General features: G+C 38.7%; 1 pseudogene; it reads left to right on the top strand.

Annotated features, from left to right (window-relative positions):
* The first annotated feature begins 5,034 nt into the window (after positions 1 to 5,034).
* Positions 5,035 to 6,447, top strand: LOC104104246 (CENP-B homolog protein 2-like; annotated as a pseudogene).
* The last annotated feature ends 6,677 nt before the right edge of the window (positions 6,448 to 13,124 follow it).

Consider the following 13,124-nt stretch of genomic DNA (forward strand, 5'->3'; position numbering starts at 1 on the left):
TGTTCAGATATTTGTTCAGTGATATATCCGCAAACATTTCAAATTCACATTCATGATTTCGCATATATTCATCCGATACTATCCTGCCCTAAAGAACCCTTTCCAAAATATACGATCATTCTTATAACAACTCCCCCGGTTTCGTTCGTCGTTGGATCCAAAACTACACACGACATGATTCCCGTAACACCAGGGATACGTAGGCAATTCAGGAACTAGGGTTCGACCCCCATTTTTTCAAATCATATCATCCCTCATTCAATTCAGCCAAAATTGGTCATCATTTTCTTTACTTGACAACTCTTTCATCATTCACGGGTAAAAAGAGGGGCAGCTGTTGATACCCAATTTTGCCCTCATATATTTTTTAAATAATATATATATACTTTTAAAATATTATTTTTGCATCATTATTTAGCTTACAAATCTATACAAGCACTTTTTATAATTTTTCATAATTTTTAGAGCTTTAAAATTACTTTTATTGCATTTAAATTACATAAATATATAGTAATTATCCATTTGAATTATCTGTGATGACTTAATCATCCAAGATTACTATTTTTGTATCCTCATATATGTCTCATAATAGTTTCACTTCATTTTGTTTTTATAAAATTACATTATCATTTTAAAGCTATTTGCACAATCCTGCAATAATAGCATATATTCATATACAAATGCTCCTTATTTATATTATTGGCATAAAAATAGCATTTTTATAATGCTAAATAATTATTTAAAATCATTTTAGTACATAAAAATATTTTTATTCATTTACTAATCATTTTTATAAATTATTTTTATAAATTATGTGTGTTTAAAAGGCTGGCCCAATTTTTAAACCAATTTTCGGACTAAAAAATGGGCCAACACCTTAGCCCAGTAACCCCAGCCAAAAGTCAAACGACCCCTTTACAAGACCTGGTCGGTACCCGTTTTAATTAACCCGCTCCGTTCATTTTAAATCCCAGTCGTTGATCTTTCAAGATCAACGACTCGCATTTATTCCCCTCATTTTAATTAACCACCCAACCCTAATCCTCTCATTCTCTTTAACCCGCCGCCCTAAAATTCTCTCTTCTCCTTTCCACAGAAACCCTAGCCGCCCTCTCAAATCTCTCCAAATCCGTCTCAACCATGGATTCTCTCCATGATTTCCTTACCTTTTGTGTGTTATCTCATTATTTTCTACAAAACTATGGTATCACCTAGTACTTGGCTAAATATGAAAAGTATTATCTCTTAGAATCTGGCCATTCAACTTCAATCGCTTGAATTTGGACAGTATTTAGCCCATATACCTCATGACCAGGCTATATGGGTCCGATTAGCCAAGATTTCTGGTCAATTTCCAATTTCTGTCAACTAGGGTTTACCTATTTTTTCCCTAATCCGATTTTTACTGATTCTGCATATTATTACTTCCTTATTTATGTTTGATTTTACAGTGTTTCCTTGTTTACTTGTTCAATTTCTGTCACTATATAAACCCCTCCCCATTCCCCTTTGAGACAGAGCTAAATCAATATACTTTCACTAAAAATTAAAGCTTTGTTCTATGATTCCCTCATTCTCTTATTCTGTACTTTATTTTTAGCCGGCTGAAAGCCAAAACCACTGAGATTCTATTATTCGAACTTTCTCTTGGTGCGAGCATTGCCAGGGGTCTTTTGAAGCTCTTGGGAACTTTGACACATTGAGACTCTGGGTTCTTGTGGAATTTTTGTTCTTTATTGTTGTCCGATTAATTGGTAAGTCGCTTGACCTTTTGCAATTTCAATTTTTATGTGTCTCTGATCTGCATATCCTCTTGCTTATGAAATCTATGGCTTAATGTGTTTCTAGGCTACTTTATGCACAACTCTGTTAATTTTACACTCGTTTTAAATCGTTTTAGAATTTAACTTCTCCTAATGCTGCTAGTTCTGAGATTGTCTATGTCTAACTTGGATAATCTAAACCCTCCTAAGCTCGTTAGCTAGTGTATTGGGGCCTGAATGTTCATGAATATTCTTACCTGCTTTGTCCTGAATCTCTGTAATGAATGCCTCACATCTGTAATAACCCGTGTTAAGACCTTCACTGTTAACTATGACTTGTTTCCCTGCTATTGTGTCACTCAGCATGCTCACTTGATCCTATACTCCTTTAGTGATTGCTTTAGGTTTTAGAACAGTTATCTCAACTTGTTTTCCCTACCATGTTTGAACTGTTTTGTTTCATGATATTAGGATGAATCCCTGGCATAACTTGGACTTTCTCTAGTTAATTAGTCTACTGTGTCAATACCTGAATGCCTACATTTTCTATTTGATATGTGTTTACTTTCCCACTCTGTTCTGAATCTCTGTAATGATAGTCTTGCATATGTAATGTGTTCTAATCTGTGCTAAGACCTTTTCTATCAACTATGATCTACTCCCTCACAACATGTTTCTGTTTTGCTTAGTCTTATATCCTTAATGACTATTTGAAACCTTTAGAATGGCCATCTTATTTTGTGTTTCCATACTAGGTTTGACATAATTAGGACCTTTAGGCTTCAAATCTCTAAGTCAGTGCCTTACTTAAACTTGTTTGGTATTATGCACCTATGTATGATAACTTTTGTCAATCCTGCAAACTTATTTCTCCCCTAACTCTTTCAATGTGTGGCTTCTTATGTGCTACTTTGCTAAGTGCTGAAGTCCTGCTGAACATGCTTCTAAGTCCTGTGACCTGCTTGATTAGCTCCTCTGCATGCTCAACTTTGCTATGTCTACTTTAAGCTATAAGTGCATTTCCTCAACTTCTATCCCTTAACTGTTGAACATTCTCTCTTATTTGTTACCTACGCTATTCTGAACCTATCATTCTTGGCCGGCTGAAAGACAACGCTACCAACACTCCTGCTACTAACCTCCCTAGTGTGAGCACTGTTCGGGGTCCATATGAGACTCTTGTGAACTCTGACACACTAGGGTTTGGGGACTTTTAGCCACTTTCTCTACTACTGAGACCTGACCTACCCCACTCAATTCCTTCTTCCTATTGTCTACTGAACATGTAATCTGGTTGGTTTAAGTGATTTAATGGCTGGGTACAACTATGGTTGATCTATGGTTGTGTGATTTGGCTTTGAGCTCTTCTATGGATTCTGAGTTGTGCTGATGAATATGGTTCCTTGTTGAAAATCTGGGTATACCACGGGAGAATTGTTGAAGGCCCAACAGTGCTGGGTATTTCTTTTGGGCATGTTGTGGCCCTACTATCATTATTTGTATAATATTTGTAATCATATTCATTATTGGGCCTGCAATAACTTTGTAATAAACAATTGGTGTGTTAGTAAAAACGGGAAATGGGTAAATTCTAATGTTTGCATGCAAGGGTAGAAAACATGCCTATAAGATTCAATGATTCATCTGCTATATATGCCATTCAATCTCTATCTGCACTGTAGAAATCATGGTATTAAGAGAAGCACACACTCACACTACTTGTCTACTAGCAAAGCATGAGTTCAAATGCTTCAATTATCCCTGCTGCTACATGTTATAAGAAAACCTGCCCATAGGAAATAAATATCATTGAATTTTCCTTCAATATGCATCGCTGCAGCATATCCACTAGAAATTATGCCTATAGGATTTTAATCATTTCATTCGCTACTGTATCACACTGTTCACCTAGAAACATGCCTATAAGGTTAAAATATAACAATAGAATTGGTTTCAATCACCAATTGTTAGAGATCCTGCCTATAAGATATTACTACTCGCCAAAAAGTGTTAATTTTCCAGATGTTGTTTGCTGCTCGAAAAGCATGAATAATTATGGGCTTTCCTCCAATAGATGTCATTGTCACTTAGTGCGTAAATCACCTAGACACAACATCTATAGGTTAAATAACTAGAAATCTGCAATCTTAAATCAGCATGCAACAATTATATAATTATTTGGAGATAAGCAGTGCCTAGCCTCTGAAAATGCTTGTATGTTTTAATGCATAGTCACATAGAAATCATGTCTATAAGGCTTAAGGTTCTTAATTCTGAAACGGCCTAACATGAAAACCTGTTTCGCGTGCATTTGTTGCTTAAGTGTGGAGGCTAACTTGAGCCCTTAACTGTCCATATTTAAAGTCCAATATGTGTTTTGTATGTCGCCTAGTTTTGACATTTTTGAGCCACCTAAGTAAGGTCTAGAACCACCCTAGTAGAGGTCCAATACCTCCTGGACCATAGGAATGGGACGAGTAGTGCATGCATAGAGCACGACTTAGAATTGAATTAGGGCGCTTCAGGTAAATAACTTTAACATAGTAATCGGGTAGCAAGAAATGATAGTCTGTGCCCGCTGAATAATATGAGTAACTCCCTATCTCAAGGGAGTTGCGAAGTATTATTTATATTGCACGGGCTGATCCTTTAGGCTAAAAAATATAGAACCCCCCTCCCTCCCTTTTATATAATGTTATTAGATCCAAATAGTTGTATACCTATATTCGTACTAAGATATGTACTAATCATGTTGTAATGAAATTCTTTGACCTTTACATTCGCTTTGTTTATTTGATCACTTAGCCTAATTGTAATCCACATAATCTTAAGTTCGGCCGGAACCCACAGTTGTGGACCTTGAAGAGTACCTAACACCTTCTCTTTGAGGTAATTTGAGCCCTTACCCATTTTTTGGTGACCTTGACTAGTGAAATAGAGTCATTTGCATAATAGGTGCCCTAACACACCTTAAAAACCGTTAGGTGGCGACTCTTCTAATTTAATACCTATCTTCCATTTAAAAGAGTTGTCACATGTTGAAACCCGCCTTTCGCGAGAAAACGGGGCACGACAGTACTTTTACTAAAAACATTCAACGAATGATGGTAAGAGAATAAACTATATAAGAAAAATAGAAAATTTCTTCAAATCGTACCCAACAATGACTTTTGATCTAAAAGGTGTCACACAATCAACAATGACAAATCAAATACGTAAAGCATTATGTGAGTACAAAATAGATCATTCCACATGCATCAAAGAGATTTGCAGTTGTGGCTTGATGAAAATTTTTATTTGAAAGTTAGTCAAGGTACAATATCAAACACACTCAAATGATCAGTTGAGTATCTTTCGGCTAATTTAGAAAAATGAAAGGATATCAAGCGGCACAAGCCAGCAAAATTTCCATACATGGAGAAGGTTGTTTATGAGTGGTTTCTCCAATACCAAGACTTTGTCAATATAACCGGAGAGTTAATTTTGAAAAGGGCGAGAGATACAATGGAACTTTTATATCCTCAACAAGATTTTGAGCACAACGTTTCTCAAGGTTGGCTTGAGAAATTCAAGATAAGACGTGGTATCAAGTCATTTTGTTATTTTGGAGAGAGTGGTCGGTTGATATAGAAGACATGGAGACGAAACTGGAGTGCATAAGGGAAAAAATATACCAGCTCTCTCTGAAAGATGTTTTAATATGGATGAAACTAGTTTTTTTTATAGGTCACAACTGATCATTCTCTTGCTACGAAGCAACTTGAAGGAAGAAAGCAGGACAAAGAAAGGCTCACAATTGTTATTTATTGCAATGAGGATAGATCTGAAAATTGAAAAATATGCAAAGCCACGTTGCTTTAAGAATGTCAACATGAACAACTTGAATTGTTACTATCATGCAAACAAAAGAGCATGGATGACAATTGTGCTTTTTGATGAATATATTCGTTGGTTTGACCACAAAATGCATGGTAGACGAATTTTTCTTGTGATAGATAATTGTCCAGCACATCTAAGAAATATTGAAGGACTACAAAATATTGAATTTCTTTTCTTGCCACCCAACATGACATCAAAAATTCAACCTTGTGATGCTGGGATAATAAGAGCTTTCAAGATGCATTATCATAGTAGATTTTACCATAGGATATTAGAAGGCTATGAGCTGGGACAAATTGATCCAGGAAAGATTAATGTTTTGGATGCTATCAATCTTGCGATCGCGGCTTGGACGGAAAGTGTTCAGTAAGAGACAATAGCAAATTATTTTCGACACTACAAAATTCGTTCGGGGGATGAAGCCTCAAGGAATTTAAATGATCCCACTTGTGAAAACAACATTCATGAACTTGAGATCATGATTAATGATCTCGGTTATCGCCATAAAATAGATGTCAATAGCCTGTTGGATTACCCGGATGAAAATGATACATGTTCAGAGGTGCAGACTTTAGAAGAAATTATGGATACCATCGGAGAAAATAATGTTGATGATGAAGCTGAAGATGATACAATACCTTTGGAACCAATTACGCGTAAGGAAGCACTTATCACGTCTAGAACTCTTCACAATTTTTTGGTGCAGTTCGAGAAGACAACACCAGAACTTTTGGATGCAATAAGAAAAGTTAGAGATGAGCTTCAACTAGATTTAAATTTTAAGAAAAAATTAAAAAAATACTAGAATCATATTTCACTAAATCTTCTTAGATATTTTTGTAATTTTAAAGAATTATTAATTTATAATATTAATGGGACCATATATTTATATAGGGGGCTTTGAAAAATATATTATCTTATTATCTTATCGAAATCGGTGATTTTCTCCGCCCGCCCAAGTCGGAATCAGAGAAAAATATTATCTTAGAGAATATATTAATTTGCAGACGTATTAATTTGGAGAGATTTTACTGTATTTTTTTAATTTGAAAAGTAGTACCCCGAATTTTATGTAAATATCTATATATTACTTTACACAAAATAGAATGTACTAAACATATTTTAAATTAAGATATAGATTTAGTGGAGGCAGATGCTGAAAGATACGTTGCATGTGCATCAGGAATACATTGATAAAATACACAGAATAACAAAATATCTCACAAAATTAAAACACTCTAATATCGTTTTATATATATATTAAAACTATGATGAGAATCTATACTCTAAGAATTCAAAATAACTTAGAATTTAAATTTGTTTGAACGTACACTTATACTTATATACTAACTGACTAAAGCTAATTATTTACTTTGGTCTCAAAATTCACACATAATAATCTCTATATTAGTATTCACAGCATAATTCTAGGAATCTTGAGCCGAGCTCAATTGAACTTATTGCAGTTGGCCTTTTTTCTTTTCAAGGCATGCATTGGCCTCCAAAGTTGCCAGCAATCAATTGCAGAGATAAAATGAAAGGAGACCAATTCAATCTTGACCAAAAGATGTTCGAGTTCTCCAAAAATATTGTTGCACCCATATTAGATCCTTTAGAAATCGTGCATTTTTCGGATTGTTCGATATGGAAGGCGGCACTTACTTTTGGAGGATCGAGCAACATAGATGGAAAGAGTGGAGTGACTAGGATGATTCAAATTTTAATTGAAGTTGTCATGTTTAGTGTATAGGGTAACATCAGTCTATATTAAATGCTCGAATGACAGAGTGACACGTGAAACCCGGAGGGGGAGGGGGAGGGGGGAGGAGGGAGGGGGACGGAATATGAAGCAAGTGGAAACCAAGACCGAGGATAATGACTCCAGATAGATCCTGAAGGGAACATTATCAACGGGAGCAAACGAATGTTTGTCACCAGATTACATTCGATGAAGAATATTCCTCAGTATTAAATACACAGCCGTTACAGAGAATTTTGGCATTCATGACCTACCGTTACATATTCATCAATAGCCCCCATTATTGTCATTTAAGAGGGGCTTGATTCTAGGACCTTGTTCCCTAGGTATCACTATAAATAGTGGATTCAACAACCATTGTAACACACGGAAATTCTAATAAACTTATGCTACACACCATTCCAAGCTAAATAATACTTTATTTTCTGTCTAACATTATTCTTATTGTTGCCTTCGGAAGCCTTGCTTACGGAACCAAGTTGTCTGCTATTTTATCTAGATTTCAATGCTAAGTCTTGTATTTCATTTAATTTATTTATCATTTTGAGATCAAACCGATTTGCTTGTCTATAAACCACGCTATAAATTCAACTGTACCGTTTTACGGGTAAACAGTTTGACGCCCACCGTGGGGCTTCAACAATTACATAATTGAGTTGATCCTTGCATCTATCACTAACCAGCTTGATTCTTTGTTTCTTAGCAAAAATTGTAAAAGATGGCACCTAACGATGTCAACATCTCACACAACATTGAGGCACAAGAAAATCTGCCTCAACACTAGGATTCGATCAGTGACACCCACAACAAGGAGGACGTAGCAATGCCGGTTCATAACGGGCGATATCCCTGACATGTACGGAAAGGCGACTCTTGATGATGCTGAAGACGAGCATGTTGCGAAAATGGTGAGGATCTTGAGAGATCAGCAAAAGGCCATCATGGTCCATCTCTCACGGCAAGACCAGGACATCACAAAACTAAGGCAAGCGTTGTCAGGTGCTTCCAACAACGTGAATGGAAGAGGACATGTTCCTCCCAGTGCTCTCGTAAATCAAACAGCGCAAAGGGTTGATAACAATACCCCGAGGGGTAAGGTCGACTTCGACAGAGCCAGGGGGATCGACAGCGGATCCGGTAATGATAACAACAATGATCCCTTTAAACCGAGCTCATGCGGATCATATGGGAAATGAACGAGCAGATGGACCATAACACAAAAGAATTCCATGCTCGAATGGACAAAATTTTGGGCTCACCACCAATGCTGAAGAGCCCTGACTCAAAGAAATATACCCAGTTGCCATTCAAATCAAGCGCAACACCGAGTTGATTCAGAAGCAGTTCAAAATGCCAGACATACCGAAATATGATGGGACTTCAGACCCTTAGGAGCACATCACCACCTATACGACGGCGGTGAAAGAAAATGACTAGGCTGAACATGAGATTGAGTCGGTCCTGCTAAAAAGTTCGGAGAAACCCTCATGAAGGGGGCCTTGACATGGTACACACTCTTACCTGAACACTCAATAGATTCCTTTGAGATGCTTACAGATTCTTTCATCAAGGCCCATGCCAGGGCCAAGAAGGTCCAGGCCCGGAAGGCGGACATATTTAGAATTTTACAAGGAGAGTTCGAGTTGCTACGTGAGTTTGTGATCAGGTTTCAGAATGAAAGGATGATGTTACCGGTCATACCAAATGAATGGGAAGCTGAGACATTTACTAAGTTCAACCCTAGGAGACCCGACGCCTTCTGGAAATTGAACGAAAGCCTGCTCGAGTTCTAGGAAACTACTTGGGCAGATGTCCATAACTGTTATGAATCAAGGATAAGGATATAAGATGATCAACTCGGGTTCCCGGTATCAACCAAAGGTCGAGATCGAGAAAGGAATAGGGATAAATCAAAAGAAGACTTTGATGTAGCTCGACGGTCATCTAAGGGTCGTTTATTGCCCTACGTGACACAACAACAAGGGTTTCCAGTCGGTGGATAGGTTCGCTCCCGATAGAAGGGTTGACCGCTGCCGGAACAACAGGTTGTTGCAGGACAAAAAGATGCCGAGTTCCAGGGATTACACTTATACAAGTTTGTCCGAGTAAATTTCAACGTTAGAATAGTAAAGCTAGTATCAGCGATGAGGATCATCAAGAATGCACGGTTCTCGAGGCCAACGAGATCCGATCCCAACTAGAGGGATCCTAATTTATGGTGTAAATATCACGGGACTAACGGCCACCAGACTGGGGACTGCCGACATCTGCACGAGGAGGTTGCAACGCTGTTAAAGAACGACCATCTCAGGGAATTCTTAAGTGACAACTATGGCCGCAGTCGAGAGGACGTAGAGCCTTCAAAGATAGAGCAAGACCGTCCTCGACTAACCATCAACATGGTGTTTTGGGGGAACGATATCAACGGTGTAACCTAATCGGCAAAAGAAAAGACAAATGTATTAGTGACTCATAGCAAGAGACTCCTGAAAGTCACCAAGGACGACATTACCTTCACAGAAGAAGACACTGATGGACTTCTACTGCCGTACAACGATGCCCTAGTAATTTCTCCTAACGTTTTAGATTTCAAGGTTATACGTATTTTGGTTGACCCAGGGAGTTCATCCAACATCATTCAATGGAAAGTGATAGAACAAGCCAAGCTAACCTGAAGCATCATTCCGGTAACAAAACTCCTCGTCGGGTTCAAGTTAGCAAGTGTGACAACCCGAGGGGAGATCTTGCTGCCCACGAACGCCGAAGAGTTCATGAAGACTACCTTATTTGAAGTAGTAGACGGCGACATGGGCTATAACATAATTCTTGGCAGACCATGGCTACATGAGATAAAGGCCGTACTGTCAACGTATCACCAACTTTTGAAATTCCCAACTCCAGAGGGAATCAAACAAATAAGAGGAGATCAACCAGCAGAAAGGGAAATGAACGCAGTCTCAATTTCTAGCAATAAAGGGAAGGAACATGAGGCATAACAATTATAGGAATCGATGCCTACTCCCGAACCAAACAAAGATAACAAAGGGGAGGAGCTGTCGGAATCCCACCAAGTACCAAGATATTTTCAGGTATCGAAAGAGACAGACGCAACCAAATCCACATCGCAAGAACTCGAACAAGTGGCCTTGTTCAAAAAATTCTTGGAGAGAAAATTTCACTTGGGGACATGCCTCAACCCTGAGATCAGGTCAGGATTTATTGAATTTCTTAAAACTAACATTTATTGTTTTGCAAGGTCGTACGCGGATATGATAGGTATCTCGTTAGAGGTGGCCGTGTACAAGCTAAGCCTGGACTGAAGCATCCTGCCGGTAAGGAAAAAGAAGCGCCCCGTTGTCGAGGTCAGAAACAGGTTTGTTAAAAAAGAGGTAACTCAATTTCTCAACATCGGTTCAATCCGGGAGGTAAAATATCCCGACTGGCTAGCTAACGTAGTATTAGTTCCGAAAAAGAATAATAAATTCTGTATGTGTGTAGATTATAAGGATTTGAACAAGGAATGCCCAAAAGACTCATTCCCACTGCCAAACATTGATCGAATGATTGATGCAACGGCCGGACACGAGTTGATGAGTTTCCTCGATGCCTATTCTGGGTACAACCAAATTAAGATGAACCCGTAGGATTAGGAAAACACTTCGTTCATAACGAACTTTGGCACATATTGCTACAATGTGATTCCCTTCAGGCTTGAAAATGCCGGAGACACTTATCAGAGGATTGTGAATAAAATGTTCAAAAAGCAAATAGGGAAAACAACGGAAGTGTACATAGATGATATGCTGGTTAAGTCTTTAAATGCAGGTAACCATTTGAAACACCTCCAGTGAACCTTTGATATCCTAAGAAAGCACAACATGAAGCTCAACTCTGAAAAGTGTGTGTAATATTTTGGGCTTCCTGGTGTCACAAAGTGGGATTAAAGTCAATCCTAATAAGATTAAAGCCATATAGGACATTCCAGACCAACTGACAAGCATGAAAGAAGTCCAAAGGCTAACCGGAAGACTGGCCGCTCTAAGAAGGTTCATTTTTCTATCTTGTCATCACATATTCTCACTTATGAAGAAGAATAACAACTTTAAATGGACTCTAGAATACCAATATCCTCTAAAAGACCTGAAACGGTATCTATCAAGCCCTCCGTTACTATCAAGATTGGAGGAAGGTGAACAGGTTCTAATATACTTAGCGGTCTTGGAGGTAGCGGTAAGTGATGTTCTAGTCCGGGAGGATGAAGGTACGCAATATCCTATCTATTATGTTAGTAAAATTTTATCGGGAGCGGAAAATTGTTATCCGCGCCTCAAAGAACTGGCCTTAGCTCTCGTAGTCGCCGCTCGAATGCTTAGGCCTTATTTTCAGTGCCACCCGATAGCCGTGGTTAAAACTTTTCTCCTATGGAATGCCCTTCACAATCCTGAGTTGTCAGGTCAACTTTGTGGCCGATTTTAGTCCTAGGATACTACCTTTGGCAGCAAAAGAAGCGGTGATGCTGTCGGAAATAACATCAGGAGTTTGGACCTTGTTCTCAGACGGAGCTTCTAACGTGAAAAGGGTTTAGGCTCGGGGTGGTCTTAATCACACCATCGAGAGAAATCTTGAGGTAGGCCATAAAAAATATTCCCTTGACTAACAATGAAGCCGAATATGGGGCGTTGATTGCAGGACTTGAACTGGCCCGAGGGCTAGACTCTGTGGTCATTGAAATCAAATACAATTCCCAATTTGTGGTAAATCAAGTATATGGAATCTTCGACACTAAAGAGGAGCGCATGCAGCAATATGTGGTTAAATTTTAATTTGTGCTTGCGCAATTCAGGGAAGTCGATCACCCATATCCCAAAAGAAGAAAATACAGAAGCGGATACATTAGCCAATTTGGGATTGTCCACGAAAATAAAGGGATCCGATTCTGGTACCATCGTTCAGCTCATGCATTCGGTACTGGATGTGGATGGTTATTGTGAAGTAAATACAACCAACCTAGTATGGGACTGGAGGAATGAGATCATTGATTACCTCGAGCACGACAAGCTTCCCGAAGGCATCCCGAGCACTCCGCACCAAAGTAGCTCGTTACAGCTTATCGGGAGGACAATTATATAGAAGGTCATTCCAAGGCCCGTTGGCCCGATGTTTGGGAGCCTTGGAGGCAAACTACGTCATGAGAGAGGTTCACGAAGGAATTTGCAGGAATTATTCAGGTCTGAATTTGATGGTGCTAAAATTAGTTAGGGAAGGATACTACTGGACTCGGATGGAACAAGACGCAAAGGCATTCATTCAGAAATACGATAAGTGTCAACGCCATGCACCGTTAGTGCACCAACCGGCAGATTTGCTGCATTCGGCACTATCCCCATGGACATTCATGAAATACGGGATGGATATAGTCGGGCCGCTGCTACCGGCTCCCCCGAAGGTAAGATTTCATTTAATTTTAACTGATCACTTCACCAAGTGGGTTGATGCAAGTCCTTACAAACAAATTGGCGAGCGCGAAGTGGTCGATTTCCTATAGGAAAACATAATTTGTCAGTTTGGAATACCGAAGGAGATTGCCTGCGACAACGGGCCACAGTTCATAGGCTCAAAGGTCACAAAATTCCTTTAAGACCTGAAAATTAAATGAGTCACATATTCACCGTACCATCTGAGCGCAAACGGGCAAGTAGAATCAACCAACAATGTGATTATTC

This window comes from Nicotiana tomentosiformis, chromosome 10, assembly GCF_000390325.3.
Source record: "Nicotiana tomentosiformis chromosome 10, ASM39032v3, whole genome shotgun sequence".
Classification (NCBI taxonomy): Eukaryota; Viridiplantae; Streptophyta; class Magnoliopsida; order Solanales; family Solanaceae; genus Nicotiana; species Nicotiana tomentosiformis.